We start from the raw sequence: 23,652 nt of genomic DNA, 5'->3' as shown, positions 1-23,652 counted from the left end.
GGCTTCCTTTTGCAAGGTGCCAAGTTCTGCATTGCCAGAAGCAAGTGTTAGTCATTTTGCGTTTAGTAACTTCCAGTTTCCCAATGTTTTTTGTGAAAAATCAAAACTTCTGACATTTAAATGAGTTGCAAAAGAAAAAAAAAAAAAAGGGTTGCACAACCTGTCGCCATGAAACTTCTTCATTACTGTCACTCACCTCTAGGACAGAAATATATGGTGTTTCCAAAAATGCAAACTAAGAAGTTTGCATGTTTAGCGCTCAGAGACATGAATTTTGTTTCTGTGCATCAGAACTGTAATCATAAACTCTATAAAATTCTCTGCTTGAATAAAGTTCATAGCAGCTTCTTGTACATAAGTATAACAATGGAAAGTCACTTCCTTTGCTCTAAGATGGGAAACAGTTTCTAGTGTCTTATAAACAACTGACTGGTGAACATCCCCCTCAGAGAGTCAGCATGGAGAAGATATCAGTCAAAATATTCTTCTTCCCGTGCTGTAAGAAGTCATGCATCTTTGGGCTGGAGCTTCTCTGCTGGAGTCAGTTTTCCCTTTGCTCTTCCAGAGGCTGATGTACCACCTATAGCTTCTGGTGTAAAAAGGACTGCACTTCCCTCTATCTGCTGCTTAAAACTAGTCATGGTACTGTAAATGATGGCTTACTTAGAACATTAAGCAAGCCAGAAAGTACTACTGGAGGTTGTTAGTAAAGAGGGAAGCAAATTTTCTGTCTATAGTTTTTTTTCTTTGCTAGAATTACTTCATTGCCCAACTTCCCTTTGGTCTGTTCTTGCATGCTTTGGTATATGAAGAATACACCTCACTGCATTATATGGAGATACCCAGTTTGGACCTGACCAGGCTGGCTCTGCAGACAGTTGTACAGGTGTTGGGGTGATGTTCTGCTGGAGCTCTTTACTTTGGCTTGTCTTAGCAGTAGTAGGGCACTGCCACAGTACATTACTGCTGTTTTGCTGGGCTGTGCCTTGTAGACATCTCCAGCTGGTAGCAGCTATCATTCATTCAGCCCTCTGTCATGGGGTATAGGCATACCTCATGCCATGCCTAAATGCAGATTAAAAATGATTATGCTGGACCTTGGATGAGCTTGTACTGAGGAAGCCTGACTGCTGCTGAGCCAATGTAGACTGGGATGGCTTTAACCGTCTTACATACGTTCTAGCAGAAGGATCAGATTAGCAGATATTTCTGCTCACTGTGGAATACTTTTTTATCAGTCACAGAGATCAGCTGTTCCATTTACATCCCTAGCATAGCCTTGAAGTTACTCTTGTTATCAAATATCATGGCATTTGTTTACAAGCCAAATGGGCCTCCTCTTTCTAAAGAGATTCCTCGTTTGTGGTGAAGAACACCTTGCGCCCCAACTGTGCTAGCTGATGACTAAGTGCCCAAGAGGTACTTAGCATGGAGAGGAAAATGTTTTGTACTCGCTGTTGTGAAAATTATTGCCAGCAGAAAAACATCCAGGGTTCTGTGCTCCATGAACTTCCCCTAGATGAATGTGCAAGTGCTAACATTCTTCTATTTAATATATACAAGGCAAACCACCAGTAACAAATGTATTGCCTTCTTTTAAGGTAGCGGTTTACTGTAAGGAATTTAATGTCCTGATGCATCCTACCATCGAACAGAAAAAGAATGAATGTGGTATTTTTTACTGCCTCTTCTGTAGTGCAGTGCAAAGGCAGCCAAGCTTGACTGTTCAGAGAAAGGTGGACCTTTGAAAGACACTGTAGCAAGATAGCAAGAAGGTCCATGTGAGCTACCCAGTCCACTGCTCAGAATATGCTGCCTGCAGAGCTGCCTGCAGCTGTGGGTGGGCTCATCCTAGTTCCCAAACTGCCTCCAGATTATCTTTGCTCTGCATGTCCTGGGAAGATACATCTTAGTTGGGCTGTATGTCAGCTGTGTGCCCTGGTAACAAAAGAAACAGTTTCAAAGGCACATCTTATCATTGCAGGAGCTGCTGCAGGTCCCAATGCTCTCCCTTCCATTCAACCACTGGCGAGGAGCTACTCCTTTGCTTTCAGGCATGTAATGCAAAATTCAGAAGTCAGATACTGAAATTGTCTTATTTGTTGTTAAACTTCACCTCTGACTGGCAAACCTCTAACTCGCTTTTTGGCCTTCACAAATAGAAAGGAATACAGACCTGTCAGATGAACAGTGCTAGCAATTCTTGCATAGTTGAAGGCTCATTGAGAGTAATTCTTTGAAGTTCTCCAGTGATTTTTAATGCATTTTTCCAGTGCCTGTGATCCAGTAATACTTTATATCATGGCAGTAAACGCTTGATAAATTCTTGCCACTGACTTGAGAACAGAGAGAGGGAGTGCTCAGCTGAGAACTAGAGAGCTTTTATGGACAGAAAGCTCTGTGATCTCCGCTACTCTGGGGAGCTCACCTTTGGCTGCCCTGGGCATTTGCAAGGTTACAGCTTACCATTTATTGATCTACTTCCCCCCCCCCATTTTTGACTCAGCATTTGCAGTCTTAAGAAAATGTCATGCTGAGTGTGTGGGACTGCAATCTAGAAAAAAGTGCTGTTATTTCTGACAGCAAACAAGGTGGCTTGCTATAAAGGAGGGCAGCTTTTTTGATAGCCCATACTGGGGGATAGGGGAAGAAAGCAGATAGTCTTACATTTATTTTCACATCCCTTAAACCAAGATCTGCATTAGGGGTGCTTGATATTGAGATGAGAGAATAATATCGAATTTAGCACTCTGATATCCCCATATTCTTTCTGTCTCCCATATCCTCATGTTCCACAGTCCTTTGTTCATGCTCACCTTTCCTCTGCACTCATATTGCCCAGCCTTGATGTCCTGTGCCTCATCAATCTCAGTTTAGTCCCTCCCAGCTTAGAAAGTCCCCTTTCCTCTTTAGCAATATGCAGCAGGGACTCCCTTGCTTCCCCCACCTATGCCTCTTTTGCTCCCCAAACCAGCATCCTCTCTGCATTTAGCCGTAGCTCTTTGTCTTTGGATGGTGTGTTCATGCCAGTGCCCCATACCTGTCCCATCCATCATGTTGGCACCAAGTACCAATAGTTCTTCTGTCAATTCGTGCAGCCAGCTTGGGAGAACTACGAGGAAAAGTAGGAAAATGCAGGTGGCTGTTCCTGTTGCTGCCTTAACATCTGCAAGCATAAAATGCCAGTAAAGAGGCAGGAAGATCTTTTTCTAGGCTGTGGCCTACAGTTTTCTTTGCAGAAAGAACATGCAGTTTTTTAATCTCGCTCTGACCTAAACAATATTTAACTTACAGACTGCTCTAACCTGCTTGGTATCTTTTGAGATTTCCTGCAATTTATGGAAAGAGCGCTGTGTTCGCTTTTTGAACAGCTAATTTTACTAAGTTGGTTTTATACATCATAGAGAGAAATATTGCTAGATTTTCTGGTGTAACCGAACAAAAGAAGGCTGCTTGGAGAACTGGCCTGGGCCAGATAGCACAGGCAGGTTTTTTTATAGATGTGTAAGTCCTGAACGAAACAGTCAAGGTTAGAGTGGCATAGCTAAACCCAGGAGTCACTGAGGTCCTGTGTCTTGGCTGAAGCTGCCTTTCTTGGCAACCCCAGTAAGAGGACACAGACTCTTGTACACTTTTGCCTTGGTGGTTATATTGGTGGGACAGAGGTCTGTACAGATTGTGGCCTGATTTATATTTGAAATAGGGCACCAGGAACTGAGTCAGACTTGCCCCAGCTGGGACCAGTTCCCAGAGTAGTATGTCCTGGTCCTCTCTGATCTGGAGTGGTTTCCTCCATGACTGGCAGTTATTAAAGAATTAGAGTTTTAAAAGGAGTGATTAACACAATTTCCACCCTCTCTGTGAGTGCAGAAAAGAATTAACGAATATGTAATTATGCCCAAATCTTTTTCTTTGGGTGGAAGTGAGGGAGATGAGTGGAGAGGAACTACAAGATAGATATAAATATATATAATGTGCTTTAAATAAAAATAGGTATCCATATATGAGAAAACAGCAATTTGCATATTAAATGCCTGGTTTTGAGAAGTGTGCAGAATCATATTCTTTGTATCAGGACATCTGTACTTTGGTTACAGAAAAACAGTATCCTCAAAAATATGTTATTAGAGTGGAGTTTGATGTGGTTTATAGTATATAGTATCCTCTTTTTAGAAGGTGTTTTATAATGTTTTCACTTTAAAAACTGAAATTCCTCATGATCTTAATATGTAAATATGTGAGAGCTTGGGGGAGGGAAGGGAAGAAGAGGGAATTTCAACAGCAGCAGAAGAAACATGTCTTTATTTCAATTAGGAATACCTAGCAGGCCCATGGTTGGGAGAGAAGGAAAGGAGACCTGGGTGTATGATCCTGCTCACAAGGGAGAGTGAAAATGGAAGCACCATAATTCAATCCAGAAAGCATTGTATGTGCAAAACTTTTTCCTTTAAAATTTCTGCTCTTTCAGAGCGCAGTAACACTGGCTCCCTCTCAACAGTTTGTCTGGATTTTAAATCAGATCAGTGTAATTAGCTAACTTTACTTATTAGCTTGAGCTGACTCTAGCGGTACAATGGTTGAATTGGTTGCCATTATATTTGTTTAACTGCTGTAAAGTAAGTTTCTAACAATAGGTTCCTACACTTAAATAGCACTGTCGAGCACTGGTGCCTTATCAATCAGTCAGACCTTTCCCTCCTGCTGGCTGCTCTGATAGACAGTTCTGCTGATGTGGGGACTCTGGAAGAAGAGATCAGGAAGAAGGGATGATGGATAAAGACCATCTCCTGTCTTGAGAGGAAATCAGAAAAATCCTTTCTTTGACTATCAACAAGCTGCTTTGTCAAGGTGTCAGAAGATTAATTATGCTCAGAGCGAGAGGCGAGAGCAACTGTTTTTCCCCTTGGTTTTGGTGTAATGGGGAGACATTCTTCTGAACTGTGGCAGAGAATTGCAAAGAAAGAGGCTTAAGAGATTTCAGTTCCCTAACATCACTGTCCCATAAGCGTTCGTAAAGCTCTTAGGCATACGTGCATGATTCTGTGAAGTTCTGCCAGTAATTGATTGATCAAAGTATTTGTTTCAAGCGCAGTATGGACTTGATCTCATGAAACATTTGGTGCCAACTGCTGTTAAAGTCTGTCAGCATTATGGGTAGTTAGAGTATATAAAGATCAACTTTCAATGAAAAGAGATGCAGAAAATCTTCCCATAGCACAACCATAGTGAAAACATGTAATTATTCAGTAGTTTTTGAAGTTTATAAATGAGCATAAGAATAATCTCCAGTAAGTGTTTGCGGAGCTGAGAAAACCTGCTTAATATTTTGCTCTATCCATTGTCGTTTTGTATGTTTTTTTGAATGGAGTAAGTGTAAAGTATCATAAAAAAAATGAATGATCTTACATTTTGTATTAATCTTTCAGGGAATAAATAGAATGTCCTAACTGGAATTCTGAACAGAATAGGTTTAGGTAAAGAAGAAAAAGTGATTTTTTTTTCCTTTTAAAGAAAAAAAATCAGAAACTTGAAGAAAAGCACTACGTAGAATATGAGACCATTTTGATACATTAAGTCACTTGATACATTAAGAAAGTCTCTTCAAAAGCTTTTTAAATCTTGCACAAACTATGTCAGTAAAAGGACTTCTTCCATTTGGCCTGATCTGTGACTTAGTTCCCTGCTCAGATGAAGAGCATTTTTTATAATCTGTTGATTTGATTATGGTTTTATTCTTTTCTTGAAGGGCTGAAGTCTTGAGTTAATAAAAGGGAATCACAGTTAAAGAGCCACATCACTCTTTTAGTTCAGTTTCTTTGGAATGGTTTTTCTCATTTTAATGTTTGCAATGCTAAACTATGAACAGGGGTGGGTTTGGGATTTTTGGTGCTTCTGTGCAGCTTTCTTTCAAATTAATATCGCTTTAAGATGCGTTGAACTCTAATATGCTAGTTGAAATTGTAACAAACCCAAACATTTTATACATGGATGTGCCTGACCTTGAAATGCTGCCGATAAAAGCTAATGCTGTTAAATTGCATGCCAAATTAACCCTCATTTCCAAATGCTTTGTGCGTGCATTTCCTGTAGGATAGGCTTTGATCCTACCAAGCAACACTTCTTTTACAATCAGCTATTTTTTAATGAAGGAAAATCAATGAACAAGTTTCAATGCCTGATTTTAGCGGTGGTGAAGTGAAATGTTTTATTTTGCATCCTTCCACCACTGTGTTTTGTGTACTGTATCAAACGCCTGACATTATACAGTGTTTTGGCATAGAGATAATAGTGATTTTTGGCTTAAAAGTTTGTTTTCACATGTGTAAACCTTATCAAGGATTACAAGTTCATGTGAGAAAGGCACAGGAAACTGGATCATGGACTGGATAAGGAATAGCTTTCTGAAGCAGCTGGTTTCGTTAAAGTCTTATTGAGGCTTAGCATTAGTAAAGTTGGGAGGAAAAATGTTGCTTGCCTCACAAATACTTTTTTGTTGAAGCATCAGGTTCATGTTATTTTTAACAGTTATCTATTTCAGAGCACAGTAGGTACTATTGTGTTTGTTTTCAATTCAGACTTTACGTTGCAGGAGCATCTGCCTGCACAATCTATGGGTTTTTCATTTGCATCTTTTGAGAGGTATGGACTTTGCATGGGATTTAATGGGATACAATCACATGTCTTTCTGGACCGGCGGGCCTGTGTAATGCTGCTGGTGTAAACTCTTATTGAAATCAGACAACAGGCACGAGCAGAAACTGCTGACATAGAGATACTGTCTTTCTCCTTGTTCTTGCCTGCTGAGGACCTCGGGTGTTTTCATTTTACCCTCTGACAAATGAACCACCATCTGCATAAATTCATTTGAAGGGGACATTATCTTCCTGTGTGAACTTTGGTGGGAAGTGCTTGCAGGCCATAAAGTGGATCATCAGTCTCCCTAGATGGGGCTGAAACCTCAGCCTGTCTCCCTGACATCTCCTCCGGGATGTTTAGCTCCCGGTCCTCCCTCCCATGTCATTTCTCTGTCACTGTGCCTGTGCTGCCTCTGTCAGCCAGACCCATCCCTGCACCCACCCGTCTGTGCCAGGGCTGTCTTTTGCGGGTCCTTCCTATGTAACGCCTCTGACCTAGCAGTTCTGCCCTTTGATTTAGAGAGGGAAAAAACACTGCTCAGGCGTTCACCTCCCGTCTTTGCTGCATCAAGACTGTGTTTGCTGGCCTGGACAAGCATAGCCTTGTGCCTGGTCTGTGTGAAAATTGTTTTCTGAACCTGTCACCTTGATTGTGTTACCTTTCTTTTGGCACTCCTCTGCTAGCGTTTTCTTGTCTTTATAGCACTGGACCTAAGCTCTTTATCTTCTCTTTCAAGGCCCTCAAATCCCTGAGGGTTTTTTCTCTACATTATCTGCCAGTGGTGTCTCCTCGTTATTGAGATGTCAGCCCTGGGACCCATTCAGCCTGTGGTGCCTAATAGGGTAGACGCAGCAGACCTTGACCTAAGGCCAGGCCAGTGCCATGGAGCCTCGCTGGGTCCCAGCTCACTTGCATGGTCTCACCTGTGTGGTGCTTTTGCATCTGCTGAGGCATATTGGCTTCAGGGGTGCGATTGCATGGAGCAAACCCAGCCAGTTGCTGAGCTGGGTGGATGAGCCTTCTCTAAGTTAGAGGCAGCCGGTTGCTCTGCAGGCACTAGCTCTGCTCTGGGTGGTCTCTTTTTTCACCCTGGATCAGGCCTGGCCTTGCTGCTTCTTTCAGGCAGAGCCTCTTCAATGTCTCTGTTCTGTGGTCCCACTCTCCAGAGTTGGATTTTCCTGTTACCCAGTGCATTCCAGCACCCGCTCCTCTGGGCATGGGAGGTAACTGTATTCCCTTGTGCACCATGTTGTCTTGTGTGGATGCTTTGGAAAGGAGCCAATCTGGAGGTCAGGGTAGCATCTTTGCTAGTATATATGTTGACAGCTCCAAGGTAATACAAAGCATTAATAAAGTATATGGTGCTTTACATACATACTTTGGTACAGGCGTTTGACCATTTTAGAGTCTCAGGGGGGTGGGGAGGTGTGAAGAGTTGGGAGTGAGCAAGTACAGTGTGAGAAAACTCTGGATTTTCCATAGACTTTGTTTTGTTTGTGTGCTTGTGAGTTTTTAAAGCAGCGTCCCCTCTCCACTCTAAATACAGGAATAAATATTACTTCAGCACAGTAAACCTTAATGCACAGTTGTTTGTTTATACAAGCCCACATTGCTTTCAGCCTGCTTTGGAGGACCCTGGGTTTTCCTCCAGGAAAATCCAGGGCCAAGGTTTTCAGCTTGTGCCTCATGGTGGGAATTCGCAGCAGTGTGAGGAAAAGTGAGGGGAGGTCTTCCCTCTGGAGCAGCAGCACATGCGGCTCGTGAGTGAGCGGATTGCTTGTAGTTGCTGGTAGGAAGGGGTGTCTGGAGGTCTAGTGCAGCTCCTGCTCTTAGCAGCACTGTTGCCAGCACTTGTGTTAAAATTCGTGTTACAAAGACAGTGATAGGGTAAAACCAAAGATATTACTTTATTATAACTGAAGGAACCCTAGGAAATGCTAACAGAAAGAGGAAAAGATGAAAGGTTTGTTGTTGCTACATTTTAGCAGCTTTCTCTGAGAATTAAAGGGAAAATGAATTATGCCAAAGTGACCTTTTTTTCACCTCTTACTGGCTCTTGAAAAGCCTGTGCTGCCTGAGCCATCCACACAAACACTTACCAAATAATGAAAAATCCAAGTGCACATGCTCCAAGGGATAGTTAAGCATCACTAAAAAAAAATAATCTTTATCACTGCTATTATGTTAGAGGGTAGTAGTTCCTAAGGAAATTTTCTTTTTTCCATTTTAATAACTTCAAAATGCTTTTAATCTATCCAGAAGGAAAATATGATCACTCCTAATTAAGTAACTAGAAGCTTTTTGAAGCCAGGAATATCTTTGTTGCTCTCCTTTTGCATACATTTTCCTGTGACTAAGGATTTTGTTGAAGCTTAAAAGTAATATTTAGAAAGAGATAAAGTATCTGATCTTGCTAAGTCCTGTACTTTTCTGTACAGGGTAATCGAAGATGCTGGTTTTTTCATTTAAAACTGGGTGTACAACCGAAAAAATGTGAGTTTCAAAAGAGCCTGTTCAGGAAAGGAAGTGAACTTGAGAAAAATGAACAACTTAGCAGGAACCTTTTTTAGCCTTCCTTTTAGCACAAAGTGTTCTTGTTACACTTGCTGACCCAGTTGTTTCACTGTTATTTCAGACAGTTCTTATTTTCTCTTTGATATCTTTATTTCTGCATTCTTGCAAAGGAGTAATGTGCAACATTTGCCTGATACCTGATGATAGATCGAACGGTCACATCTCTGCCTTCCTAAATGAGACTTATTTGCGTGTAATAACTATTACATGCAAATACATACTATTTCTTACATATTTTGGAAAAGGAGAACCAGTATTTTTCTGTTTGGGCAGATTAATGGTTGTGAATGGCACCTTGCAATAAAATCAGCACTTCAGCGCTGTCTCCGTTGGGTCTTTTGTATTTACGGGGGGGGAATCCCTGATCGCCATGTTGTTTTCTGTGCAAACACTAGGAGAATGCTGGGACCAACAAGGTTGAGCTGACCTTACGTGCTGGCCTGTTCCCTGCCGCTGACTGTCGTGTTTCAAAGGTTAAACTAACTGTGGATGAAATGTAATCAGTAGTGAGCTGGATCCTTTCCAGATCACACTGAAGGAGTGCAATAACTAGCATTGTTAGCTTTGGGAGAGCAAGAGGCAGAGGTCATTACCTGTGTGCATCTGAGCATGAGGAACCGACTGCCTTTCCTGCTACCTCCCACGTATGTTTATTTAAATCTTATCTGGAATTGTTATCCTGCTGGCCCCTGCTTTAAAAAAAAAAAAAAAAAGGGCTGTTTATTTTTCATGCACTGTAATTTTCATCTTCCTGTTGATTTCTCAGGGTTTCCATGAGATCTCAAACCCTGTCATTACATGGGATCTGGATCAATACTTGGGGAGCAAAAAAGGCTGGAAGAAAGAATTGTTGTGTATTTCAGATGACAGCCAAAAATAGGCTAGGGTGAACCAGACAGTGCTCTTAAGACACAGATATTCTGCACCAGCAGAGGGAAGATGGTCTTGGTAAAGTTTCCTTCCTTCACTAGCAGGTAGGTAGGAAAAGAGCTGGTATAGTAGGAAGCTGGCAAGGGACAGAGAGCAAGCGTGGGAGGAGAAGGTGAAACAGAAGCACTGAAGTGAAGATAGCATCTCTGTGAATTGATTTCCTGTTTCTTTCTATATTCAACCACTCATTTTCCCCAACTCCATCTCCCATTTGTACAGTACTTTCAGCCCTCTGCATTCAGATCTGCAGCAGGAGTCTGTTCCAAGCATCAGATAAAAAGGCTTTCTGGAAGGCACCAGAAGTGGGTAGCATATGGAGGGAAAAAGCACTGCTTATTGTCACATTGGGGATTTCAAGGGTGACAGGCCAGTATTTTTTCTGCCTATTTAGCTTTTACACAACCCATCCTCTGAAACTGTGTGTACAATAACAATAGACGTAAGTGGGGAACAAAAAATTGTCTTCCTTTTGAATTTTGTGGAAAGGTTCCTACTCCATCAGTGTGTTGTTTTCTTTATGTATTCATGGGTATGGCCTTGAAAACCAATATATGTAGCAGCAATGGAGACTTTTCCCTGGAAAGAAGAGGAGGGTGGATGGGGAACTTCCATTTCAGAGTAAGTTGGACTTAATAAACCTGTAGAAAGGATTCAATTATTTTCATGTATGTTTTATATACACTCCTGATTTTTATGTTACAGTTAACAACTGGGAATATGAGTGTCTTTTCTTTTCCAGGATCTCTCTGTATGGGTTTTTCAGTTTATGCATTTTGTGGCAGTTTCTAATGAAGCCCTGGCAAGAACAGAGCTCTGTATTGGTTTATAGGAAGGTCAGCTCTGTCCTGAGGAGCTCAGTGTAAGTTGGTTATGATGCTGGGGGAAGAAAATGTGTTATCCTCCGTAGCCTGCCTTTACCAGAATCTCTCAGGATCATAATAACAAGCATAGAGAGCTGCTTAACAGTGTTTCCATCTCTTGCCCCCCATCCTGTACTTCAGGAATGCAATGATCCTTCCCTTATTCCTGAGTCTTCATGAGATCTCTGTGCTTCAGTGTGTGTGTGAGAGAACAAGGTGTTCTCTTCCTATTTACTTTTCTTCTGAAATTTCTATTTTTGAAAGGCCTTTTCTTTCCTTGACCATTTTTTTTTTTTAAATTTCTCTCCATGCCAGAGCATTGGAGATGTGGAAGAACAAAGTAAAAGCACTAGGAACTGTCTTACCCTTGTGAAACCCAAGTAGTATTCTTTCCCAGTCCTGTGTCTTTTACCTAACACATTGTCTGCGCTAGATTTCTTTTCAATTGGTCAAAGAGCAGCTTGGTTGCTCCACCAACCTTAAGGTAAAATGCTTCAATATCCATTTTCACAAATGCTCCTGGACTTCTAGCATGCCAAGCAGCATCTGGATGAGGCATAATTTCTGTATGAATGGTTTCTCCTCTAGTGGGGTAACTGTTCTAATGTCAGGCACTTGTGGCCCAAAATTTTGCCCAAGTATACCACTTTTGGGAGCTCCGTGGGCATTGTAGGAGTCTTTATTTAGAGACTTCTTTGTTGAAAAGCAGAGGATATAGAACCAAACAGTAGCCATGGTAGATGTAGATCAGCATGAGTAGTGAAGATGCCCTGATCTGTTTCTGGTTCTCCGATCAGGTCTATAAGGAGCCCATCAATTTTCCAGCGTATGTGGAGGTCTTCATTGCAGGGACCTTCTGCCAGCTCTGCTGAGTGACCTTAGGAGCAAGAAACCAGTTTCCTTCACCTCCCAGGTGCTCAGAACGGGGTCCATGGCAATCTCAGCTGAGGGCAGATTTGCAAGTCAGGTGCTTGCCCCTATGTAAAAATAACTAGAATTCCTCAAAGAGATAAAGGCTTTTAACATGAGCATTTTTAGGAAAGTCTGGCCACACTGTATCTTTCTGCACAAGGAACAGCAGCTAAGCAGCAAGTCCTAACAGAATTTCTGTTTTGCTGGAATATCTTGGTGATGAGGGAACCCAGAGCGACACAGCTTGAAATAGCCTTGCTTGGAAAAGCCCTTTGTAACTGAAATATGGGGTCTGCTTGGATTAAATATTTGAAGATTTTTTTAATATTCTGAACTGATCAGCTTGCCCTTTTTTTTTAGAGTGCTCTGACATTGTTATTAGAAAGATACTGTAAAAAATCATTAGTGGTAATCTACTGTCCATGACTACCAAGCAAAGATCATGCTGTTTTCTCTCCGTGGTATAAAGGCCAACTGCATTGAAGTGGATCATTTTATGTGATTACTAGCTGCATCCGTCTTCGTATTCAGACTGTTAGATGGCTATAAATAACAAACACTTAAGTGTTTCTCTGAATGGTGATAGGCTGAATCTCTGAACTTCAATTTATTTTTCCTTCTCCTCAGTATAAGGGTACAAGATGTACAACGAGGGAGCCTGATGTACAACAGCATCTTGTGCTTCCCCTCCACGCATGTGCTATGTAGATTTAGATAGCACATATGTGTGCACATTATGACCACAGGTAATCTTTCTCTTTAAAATCTGCTTCGTTCTTACATTTTTCAGTGCATTTTCCCTCTGTGGATTTATGAGGGCATGTTTATGCCTGAGTGCTACTTTGGATAAGAAGATATCATTAAAAGAACAATAATAGAAGAGGGGCCCATCCACTTTCTTTGTCTCTCAGGTCATGTGTGCAGCAAAAATACTATGAGCAGCATGGGTACCATGGTGATATTCCAGAGCAGAATGGTTTGGAACCAGAGGAAAAACACATGTGCGTGATACCTACCCTAAACCATCAGACGGCTTTTACTCTTGGGTTTGTTGTGGTGCCAGTATGTTGCTACAGATGTCCCTGGAAGATGTCCATATTGTATAATTAGATGTCCTCATTATGCCTTTCCCCTTTCAAATATGTTTAATGGCTTTGTTTTTGGCAAAGTCACCAGGTAGAAGAAATTTACAGAAGATTTCACTGAGGCTTGGTAACAGGATTTCTATGTCAATGCATACCATATATTTCGATCTGGACACAGCTGTAGGTTTTCTTTTATGCTGTCCCTCTTAGGCTCTGCTGAGTTGGTTTTCTAGGTATATTTTCTCTGCACTTGTTGCTGAGAAGAATCAGTTAGCTGTGGAAGAATATGCTTGTGAAATTCTGTCCCTACTGAAAGAATATACCATTCTGCAACTGATTTACCTAGTAGACCAGGCTGATGTAAAAATGACGTAGTACATTTAGTTACTGTATGTGTGCAAAAACCAGGTAAGAAATGTTGTTGTGTTAAAGGAAGGCCTGTTTCCTCATGTGCCAGGTTTCTGTATTGTGTGCTAGAAACAGGAGATGGAGACAGCACAGCTAGCAGGCTGAAATGTTTTCTGTTTACCACAGCATTCCTCAGAAATGTTTTCCAGCTCATGGATATTTCATAGCAGGCCAATTTAATGTCTTGAGAAGAAAGAAAAAGACCTGTTTTGGTTTTGAATATATAGAATTCTTAATTGTATAAGACAAAATTGTGGCAGTTTTTCCAATTTTAGTCAAGAAAGATTTGACCTTCTAGCTCTCTAGTATCTACATATTTGTATGGACATCTGTGTCTCAATTTTGCAGTTTGGTCCTTGTGATTAAAGTATGCCTAGACTTGTTTCAGGATAAAAGTCCTTTGTTAAGCTTCTGGGAAGGAATATAATATGACTCTTTCCTGTGTTAAGTGAGCAAGTGACACACATATGGGAGGAGATGGGGACTGGGGAGGGAAAGCAACCTTCTTGTGTAATTGCACTATGTGCGTTCTCTGCAGGAAACTTTTAAATACAGGTAAAACTAAGGAATCTTCTATTTGTGAAGCCTCAGTTCTTTCTGGGTGCCATGTTGCCTTAAGATGTGTTAAGCCTTCTAACTGAAAGTCGTAACTGAAATCTCTACAACAGATTTAAAAACCATTATTAGGCCTTTAAGATGTCACAAAGATTCAAAGGCAAAGAGGCTAGTTTACCTCTTTAAATTATACTGCATTCAGGGCTGAGTTATTTCAGGAGCTTGTCCACGATGCCGCACTGTCACAGCTTCATTGCTTTAAATGTCACTTGTAGTTGGAGCAGTTTTTATAACTACACAGTAAACTCAAGATGGCTTAATGGAAATGATTTCTTCATGTGTCAAAATGAGCCCTTTGTTTCTCATTTTACTCTTTTGTTGCCTGCAGCTAATCTGCCTTTTGGGTTATCAGATCCAAGCATCTTACAATGCTGACTCTAGCAGTGGCATTCAGCTGGAATGCTGCCTTTTGTTTACTGGTTTCACCAGGCCTCCAGTGCTTTCTTTGGTCATCTGGTGGCTCCACTAATGTGATTTGCACTCCCAGGCTCTGCAGGTAGTCATGGGCTTTTATAAGGGAATTAGAGGAAGGCCTGCCACCCTGGTTGATAATGAATCCACAGGGTATTTCTTGTTTGTGTTTTGTTTTTCCAGCTTCTTCTTCTTTTTTTTTTTTTTGGAAGCAGACTGCACTCTGTTTGTGGTTTTATGGAATTCTATTTCAGTCTCCTTGGACTTCAGTTCCTAAAGTCACTTTGCCTGCCTATGGTGACGTTCATTTTGCTTTGAATAGAAGTACCGAATCCTATTGATCAGAATGTGCATTTGGGTTTTTCTTAGGATTTGTAAATACAGAAAAATAGATGGCTACACAAGTACTCAAAACTTCTTTATTACATGAAATAATATACAAAAATTGTTCCTTGTAGAATATTGAATGTAATAAGGTGAGACAAATCTACACCTTTGCAAAAGCTTTCTATTAAAATAGCAAATGTTAGCATGTGTAGGGAAGTTGAAGTGCTTTGCTAATGAGGCTGCAGCTGGAATCATAAAATTTTGTAAGCACACAAGAAGTAGGTGCAAGTTTAGAAACACCCTCAGCACAGTCTTATAATTTTGAGCCAGGGAAGGACATAGTCAAGTAAATACTCTATTACAGTTTTTGCAAAAGCACACAGATTTGTGGTTATACTGCAGACTTTTTTTCTTTTTATATGAAAAGAGTGTTCTCAGAAGAGAATATATGCTTAAAAACATCTTATACTCTTCTTCTAAAGTAGAATTTCAGACTCTGAGGAGTTAACTTGAGTAGAATGTCAGATGCTGAGTAAGATGCCATTCCTTCTTATATCCACAACCTCTTACTTAAGTATCCTTGTGGATTTGAGTAGGGATTAATAGAGTGATTAGGGGTTTGGGGTTTTTTTTCAGATTAGCCCTGCAGTTTTGTTAGGGCTGGTATTTGGCTTGCACAAAAACAAGCACAATGTCAATGTTTTTAAAGCTTCCCACTAGTCAAATTAAGACTCGACTTACAGTGGCAGGATCTGCATATTTTTATCACTTCATAAAATATTTTTCACCTGTTTCTGTTGGTTTAGGGTGGAAGATGCCAAATTCTGTGATAAAAGCAAAATCTGAAAAGGACTTTGGAAATAAGTAGGCCCTTTCCATGCAAAACCAGATAATATTGAATCTTTTTCTTTTTGTTTTTTACCTTGAGAGTAAGTCTATTATCCAAGTCTGAAGAATTTAGACTGATAGGAGTTGTCACTGACATGTGGTTTATAGGGTTGGGTCTTAAGAGTTAGAAGAAAGCTATAGAAAAACTGAAGTGAATAACCATGTTTTAGTGCTCTCACTTTGTGCTGTTGTGTGATGCTGATGCTGTAGGATTTATCTGTGATGTTTGGAGGAGGTGTATGTTTCATTTATACGTGTGTGTGTTTATATTTGTAACACGTTAAATGAATATCGGAGCATATGAATTTCTGCTCAGAGAATGTCAGTAAAGTTGTTGAGTTGTATTTCTACTTCAGGAAAAATTATGTAGGAATTCAGGTGCCAGGTTTTTAATAGTGGACATACAAAGCAAGAGTATATTGATTGAGTTTTACTAGGCTGACAGCAGCACTGAAGGTCCTTGTGACCCAGAAGTTTTTGACCCATGAAATCTCCATTTTCCTTCTATTGGTAATGTTATCTTGAAGTACCGAGGACTGAAAAATGTATCCTGTGTGACCCAACACATTGATTATCTATCTACAAATGGAAAATTAAAAATGTGTTTAATACTACTAAATGTTAAGGGATGGGCTTAAATTGCATTCTTAAACAAATGTCCCCTTAAAACAATTCACTAAGGCAACAGCTGATACTTACAGGTATAAATAAGATCTGCTATATTTTTCTTCAAAATGCTGATTTCAGATGCTTGGCCATTAAATATTGCCAGTGAGCAGAAATCAAGATTTTGCTCTATAAGTGGTACTTGTGTCTGCTTGAAGGAGATAAATGACAGTGAGGAATTTGGAAGAGTTACTTCTAAAAATGGTAAATATCCAAGATTCCTGAAAACAAGCCTGTAACACACACACTCACGCCAGCATGCAGATTTTACAGCTCTGTCCAGAGCACAGAAGGAAGATAAATCATGGCCATCCCCCTCTCATTTTTGAAATGGTTCAACCCTGGGGTTTAGCTGAAGGACTTAAGGAGTTTTTGAAGTGCAAATAGACTGGTGAAGGGTAAACCTTTTCAGAGTTTCATTTAGATGGATATTTTTTTTTTCTATGTGGATTTCTGGCACCAGCTGAGATCTGGAAGGCCACAGGATTTTTTTGTTTTTGATCAATCAAGCAAGCAGAACTTGCCACGGGGGTGTACATTCTCTGCATACATATTGATCCCATTGTGTTTAAAAGTAGTTAATTTAATCGGGCCTTTTTGAAACCTTCCTCAGTAAGAATTGCATTAATGGAGCTGTCATTTCAAGGTCATGTTTCAGTGTCAATAACTTAATGGCAATAACAGAAGTTACCTATAAGTTTAATATCCATATTTCAGTTATTCCATGTTAAAATGGCATTGAATGAGAACTCATTTTACATACATGCATGTAAAAATATTCAGTTTCAATTTAAAAATGCTGCTTTTGTTAAGTGGGAGATTTTCAAAGCAGTTTGGTGTTACTAAAAACATTAATGCCAACAGTTGTGTCACTATTCACTGCTGTTTGGATCAGTACCCTTGGCCTGCCCCGTTGCACAGGGAGTTTGACTCCAAGAACCTATTTTACACCTTGTCTCTTATAGCGAAATGGTTGTAATGTCAGACTTTTTATTCAGGGCTCTTTCTAGTAGTTTTGACCTTTTACCTCACACTTTGTCTTGTTTAAAAGCAGCAGCATGCAGAAGATGGATTGCATATTAAGCATAAACACTTCTCCCTACTGTGGTAAATATCTGGAGATACAACATGTAAGGACTGTCTGTATGATAAGATGCCCATTTGAATGCAGAGTATGGATTTTATAAGGCAGGATACAGTTTTCTACTTCTTGGTCCATATCTGAAGTCAAGATCTTCAAATATTTCACATGAAAGTGTTATATAATTTCCAAGAAATTTCCTTGTGAGGATGCTAACTGTAGACCTAGTTACTTGCTTCTTTGGTTTGGTAGTGTTAGAAGGAGCTTCAGAAAATTATCCCAGACATCATGACACTCATTGTGATGGTGAAAATTGGGTTCAGATACCATGGCAGAATGTGCCTGTAAATCTCCCAAACTTGGTTTTCTCACTGCTTTTCTTCTTGGTAGTTGCAGCATGTCTTGAGCCCTGCTGCTTGACTGGGATTCCAGAGCGATGTGGACTGAGCAGGCTGGGATGTGAGGTGGAAAGCAGTTTTGCATACAACTCTTTCAATTATGTACTAATAATTATCTTCTGTACACTTTCCTATGTGTCTTTTCCCCAGTTGAATGGGATTTTGTCAGATTTCAGTGCCAGGTCACTTGGTGGCTCAGAACGGGATTGGAAACTCCAAAGGTTGTGTGGGGTCCAGAGTTGGGATCCTTTTTAGGAAGAACCAAACTTGAGTGGTTGTTAGTTTAATTTTCATTTGTGGGAGGTCCAAAATGGTACTGCATGGCATACTATGGGAGAATCACCTACATTTAAAAATGGTGTATGTATACCTTACTTCTGTATTTACAGTCTGGTGCTTTGATGTTGGCCGTCCTATGTGAGTGCAATAGAAAGACTCCAGATTGGGATAAGGACCTAAAACCATAAGTCATCACAAATGCTTTAGTCGTTAGCTGAAGAAGTGTATATTGTGACTTTCCCTTGGCTTTACACTGAACAGAAGACGTTTGGTTAATAGGCTGTCTTGGTTTTTGTTTTACAACTCTAGCTTTTATGTCCACTAAACTCACATGCTGTCAATCTCATGTACTGTAATGATGGTTATTTCCTGTAGTGTTTGAAAGCTGAACATGAGATGTTATTTAAAGCTTTGCTGAGAGAGAAGGGAATTCTTTGCATCTCACTGCATAGAAGGGATTCCCAGCATTTGCGGCAGCACTTTTGCGAGTATGTCTCTGGGAGATGCTAATATGACCTTTCCTTTGTTAAGTAAGAGATTTCTAGCACCACCGAGGACTCCTCTCTCTTCAGCAAGTCAAGTTCCACCATAAAGAATGGATAGAGAATTTTGGGCATACTTCAAATCCAGCGGTTTTTGCTTCTGTCTTATCTGGCATAGAGTGCAGATCTTCATTTAGAAACAGACATTGTTCTTAGTCAGATCTGTAGGTGTTGACTGGAAAAATCTATCATGCTAATTTAATTTTTGTTCTAAATGGTGTGTGCTCAAATGTCAAAACACTGGGGGTATGTTACTTGCAAATTACAGATTTATCAAGCAGCCATGACATTAAAGTAATCTTACTCCGGTTACAGTGTGCATTCATCAAGGGCACAGGCTTGCACAATGATTCTGAATTCCTGTAGAATTGAACTGAGCAACAGCTGGTCTGTGGGATGTGTAGATTTTAACAAGGTAATGTTTGTGTTTTGGCGAAGGACTTGTGTGACATGCTGCTGAAACTGTCCTAAAGTGCCTTCTTCCTCCATTCAAGTCTATAGGGATCCTGAGACAGCTCTTGTGTGAAATTTCTCTACTCTCTCTGGGCCTCTTGATTTTATCACAGGTAAATTCTGCAAAAATCTTCCATGGGTATTAAGAAAAAAGAATAAACCAAAAGAAAATAAAAATGAAAAGGCCATCAACGTCACTAAAACAGAAAGAATACTCTTCTGGCCTTCAATTGTGTCAGATTCCTTTTCTCTCCAATTGTTTTTCCTTTTTTTTTTTTTCCCACTTGAGAGAGGTTTATGGTGCTGTGTCCGTCAGGATAACCGTGTCTTAGGGTTGAAGTTGTATTTCTCCCTGAGTTCCTAGAGGTGATGTTATCTTTTGTTCACTCAGCAGTATGGTCATTCCTGAGAGCATCTGTCACTTTAGGCATTGTAAGATGGATGAGTCTCAAGTGAACTGCTGGTTGAAGCAAATGGTGAAAATAAGAAAAGACAAGGGGGCTGGGGAGTCTTCAGAGGGGACAGACAACAAGGAAGCACTGTTAGAAATCAAAAGTAAGCCAGGCGGCACTGGAAGAAAGAGCCAAGATGGATCACATGTTAGCAGATCCCACAGGTCTTGGAAATGAAGATTGGTGGCTGGTGAATTCTGAAGAACTTGGCAAAAATGCTGCTGATTTGTTTCCTACTTCATTTGCAAATAGGGAGGACCAGAAGGAGATGATCTGAACATCAGATGAAGAATTGTTTGATTGTTTGTTTGTTTGTTTGTTTTTTTATCACATGGCGTTATAAGGTTAGGACAAATTAATGCTGCCAGTCAGAAAAAGGGTTAGTGGTATTTTGTGTGCCTTAAATATTGTGTGAGAATCTGTCATTGTAAAACCAAACCAGCGTATCACCAGTTTAGCTTTTGGAAAAAACAGTAAGCTTAAAATTCATAGTGATTTGTATTTCAGAAGGTACTTCATGTTTTTAGAAGAGGGAAGATTCACTACAGTACCTCTGATTTCGTTGGACTAATTGAATTAGACATTTTAACTGAAAGTGATGAAAAAAACGTACACAAAACCCCCAAGAAAACTCCCCCCCAAGCCACTGACAAGCAAATCCATCCCCCTCCCAAGCAGAGCAAAGGTCTGTGTTTGCAAAAGCAGCCGGCTAAGGACAAAAGGCACTTACAGCCCCAGTGTGTGTCAAGGTTTGGGAAGGGTCCAGGAGGATCTTGGCTTGAAAAATTATTTTGTCACACTATTGGCATTGGTCCATAAGGGGAAGCACTGGTTGAAAGGCGAAGAAATTAAGATGATTAGAAGCTTTAAAGCTTCACAAATGGTAGAGTATCTCTCTTCTCAATGGATGTAAATAATAGATGAAAGACCGAGAGTGACAACAAAGGATCAGGGCCTTTAAGAGAATGTGTGCAGCCTGAATAGAGGTCTGTGGCCTAGGGCCAAAGGTCTTAGCTTTGAGTGTAATTAGAAGAAAATACAAAAATGTCATTACTAGCAGGTGAAATGTTCAGCACGTGTCCGAAAAATAGCAATTTCAGAGCCAGGAGCTGTTGGAATTGGATTACTGACATTCTGCAATCACTGAAGGCTCTGCAGAGCCCTACAGTTTGGTAAGGAGCTGCGTGCATTAACCTTGTTGGCCATCTGCGATGGAGTCACTGCTAGCATGGTGGGGATGCATAGCCCAAGGTAGCCTTGGGTGTCCCTGGCAGTAGAGTTGTTCAATGTCTTTGCTCAGAACGCAAGAATCCTGCCCAAAACCTTTCCTGAATGAGAGGTGAGGGTTATAGCTGCTCCGTTATAATAGGCTGATTTTTAAAAATGGGAGGGAAGGCAGGAAGCTTAAAATTGCATTGCTTTTAATTTGAAAACCTGGGTTTTGAATTCTAAGTCTACAGCTGAAAGAGTTGTGTACGTTCTGGTTTTGATAGCAGACCGAGGCTGTGGTCCCAGCTTAAAGCCTAAAATCCCATTTGTGAGCAACAGGGAAAATTCTTTAAAATCTTTTGGCAAAATATTGTCCATTTCTATTGAGAAGCCAAACCAGCTTGTGTGCCTCAGAAAGTCTTGTTGAAGTCCAGTCAATGATAACTTAATTTAAAGCTTTTCCTGACGTTAATTACTGTTCTGTATAGCCTTAGGTATTTTAGAAGTCGCTCTTCTGCCTGATGCTTGCTACACCATTGTTGCCATTCTTTGGGGTATTTCAGGTGTATTCTCTTTTATAAACTGCAATTTCTATTAGAAATGTTTCCACTTAAATACCTTTATAGGATGTCAGGCAGGAGAGCAATCATCTAATTCTGATTTCATTTTGAACATTGATCTCCAGTTCAGTGTAGATAACTGCTCACCCATTCAGTTTCTTTTTAAACCAATAGGAAAATAATTACTTCTACAGTATCGTCTATTTTTTTTATGTTTCTGTGACAGTTAATTTTCTTATATTGCTGTGCTAAGTTCCTAATATTTCATATAGCAACTGCAGTGCAAAACATGTGCAGATTCTGTGACAAACTTGTTCTTTATTTCTGGTAGAACGCAGAAAAGCAGCCATGCAGATTCAACCAAGTATTTCTATTAACAAAAGATGCTTTTTTAAGTCATCAGCCCTCCTTTCCCCACCCCAGTTCAATTTTCACCCTAAACCAGGTTTAGATAGGCAGGTTTTCTTGGGTTGTTATAAACTATATGCTGGCACAAGTAATTCTAACTTTTTTTTCTCCTTTCTTGTTTTTCAGGTGTTCAGGAGTTTTAAACTTCGCAGCAAAGCTTCTCAAACTCTTAGCTGCCTCCTTTAATCATGACTGCATTTCAAATAGGTTAAAAGGAATCTGAGAAGGTACTGTACTTGCCTTTCCTAATAGACAATATATTGCATGTTTGTATTCATCATCCGTGCTTTCATTTGCGTTGACTGCATTTTAGGAATAGTGTGGACTGTAAATAATGATTTTATTTTTGCTTCAGGCATGTACAATGTCTAAGTTCTCAAAAAAATCTTGGAATCCAGTTCATATAATTAAACAGACCTCACCAAAGAGGGCTGATTTGTGCTTCCTTTTTTTTCTTACATATCCACAATGAGGTCAACTTCATTATTTAATGACAGTTCTTTCGAAGCTGTAACAATTTTCATCTGCTGTTTTACTTAGAACTGCCACAAATACCTAAGCAGCTAGCTAAATAGATGTTTTATGCACTTGGAGGATGGATGTTTGTTTGCTTGTTTGTCCTCTCAAAGGGTTTAAAACAAATGGCAAGAAGAATGCAGATCTTTGTAATGATCGGGATAGATTTGTGCTTCCAACTGAGATTCTCACACGTCTTTTTTTCCTGACTTCTTAAAGGGGGGGAGGCTTGCCTCAGTATACAATATTGGGCTCGCATAGTTTCTTGTTGCATTTAAATAGCCAGTGTACCCAGAAGGCTGAAGATCTATTCCTGCTTTATGACCTGTTGTATCCCTGGGGCAAGGGCAGCGCAGAGCAGAGCAAGGGGGTCATGGCCACAGCCCAGGTTGAGTGGCGCTTGCGGGTTCCCAAAACCTGCCTGCAGGAACATTTTGCTTCGCAACATCTGGAACATGGTAGAGTCTGGAAGAGGGGGGGAACCTCTAGGATTTTGCTTTGCCAGGTGCTAGGAGGAAGCAACATTAGCCTTTTTGATGGGGGGAAGGCAGATTCTGTGGCCCTGAAGTTAGGCTAAACAATTGCAGAGGTCAAAGGACAGCTGAGTGCGGTCAATGAGACACCCTGGGGTGTATTTTGTTACTTAGTAAAAGGAGCAGCATCCTAAAACCCTAAAGGATTCTCTTGAAAATCTGTGTTGTGAAAAGGTTTTATGAGTCTGATGGCAAAAAGTGCTGATTTAGCTAAGGAATGCTTGCTTTTGTCTAAATGAAAGGCTAATCCTTACCAAATGTCGGCAGCTATTATAGTGCAGTCAATGCGGGTTTGAAAGGACAGTTAGAGTAGAAGTGTACTTTGGGATCCCAAATGTTTATCATTTTAATGGTTCTGTAACCAAAAAGATTTCTGAACTTTCACCTTTGATCCTAAAATTTATACTGTGAGCAAAATACTTGAAAAAGTAAGAAGTAAAAACCTTAACTTACAAATTAAAAGACTTTGTTCCTTAGGGAGCTGCGCCTGCCTGGTTATTCTATATCCCCTGGCAAATTCACTTTAGATATCAAGATAGTGCCTAGTTTAAACTATAACTTCTTTTAATCTGCTATTATTAATTGGTTGAAAAAATGTGGGGATTTTCTGGTCTCAAGCAGTATTTGCTGTTCTTTTTCAATGCTCACAAAAAAAATGTTAAAGAATAGGTTTTGATTAATTAATTCCTATAATTTGTTTAGCATTATCTTTCTTTAAAGTGACAGCTTATTAACACTTAACATTTGTCATAGAAACAGATAAGAAATCAATGTCAGAGCCAAGACCTTGTAAATAACCCGAAAGGAAATGTAATAATGGCTGTCTTCACCACAGAGGTGGTGGGGGAAGGACCAGGCATGTGGCAGAAAAGGTTCAGTGCTTTTTGTTTTCCTTTGGAAGGGGGGGCT

At 40.2% G+C, this 23,652-nt stretch overlaps 1 protein-coding gene across 6 annotated transcripts in view; it reads left to right on the top strand.

Annotated features, from left to right (window-relative positions):
• Nucleotides 1-23,652, top strand: part of GREB1L (GREB1 like retinoic acid receptor coactivator) — a 137,458-nt gene that overhangs the window by 38,642 nt on the left and 75,164 nt on the right. For 5 of the 6 annotated variants that reach the window (XM_030483776.1, XM_030483759.1, XM_030483766.1 and 2 more), the window contains exon 2: nucleotides 21,821-21,921. The exons of the other annotated variant lie outside the window; for it this stretch is intronic. The gene's annotated coding sequence lies outside the window, so the exon portion shown is untranslated. The remainder of the gene's footprint in view (nucleotides 1-21,820; nucleotides 21,922-23,652) is intronic. 6 annotated transcript variants of the gene reach the window in all.

The sequence above is a fragment of the Strigops habroptila genome, chromosome 1 (assembly GCF_004027225.2).
Source record: "Strigops habroptila isolate Jane chromosome 1, bStrHab1.2.pri, whole genome shotgun sequence".
Taxonomy (NCBI): Eukaryota; Metazoa; Chordata; class Aves; order Psittaciformes; family Psittacidae; genus Strigops; species Strigops habroptila.
This window is presented reverse-complemented; position numbering and strand designations above follow the sequence as displayed.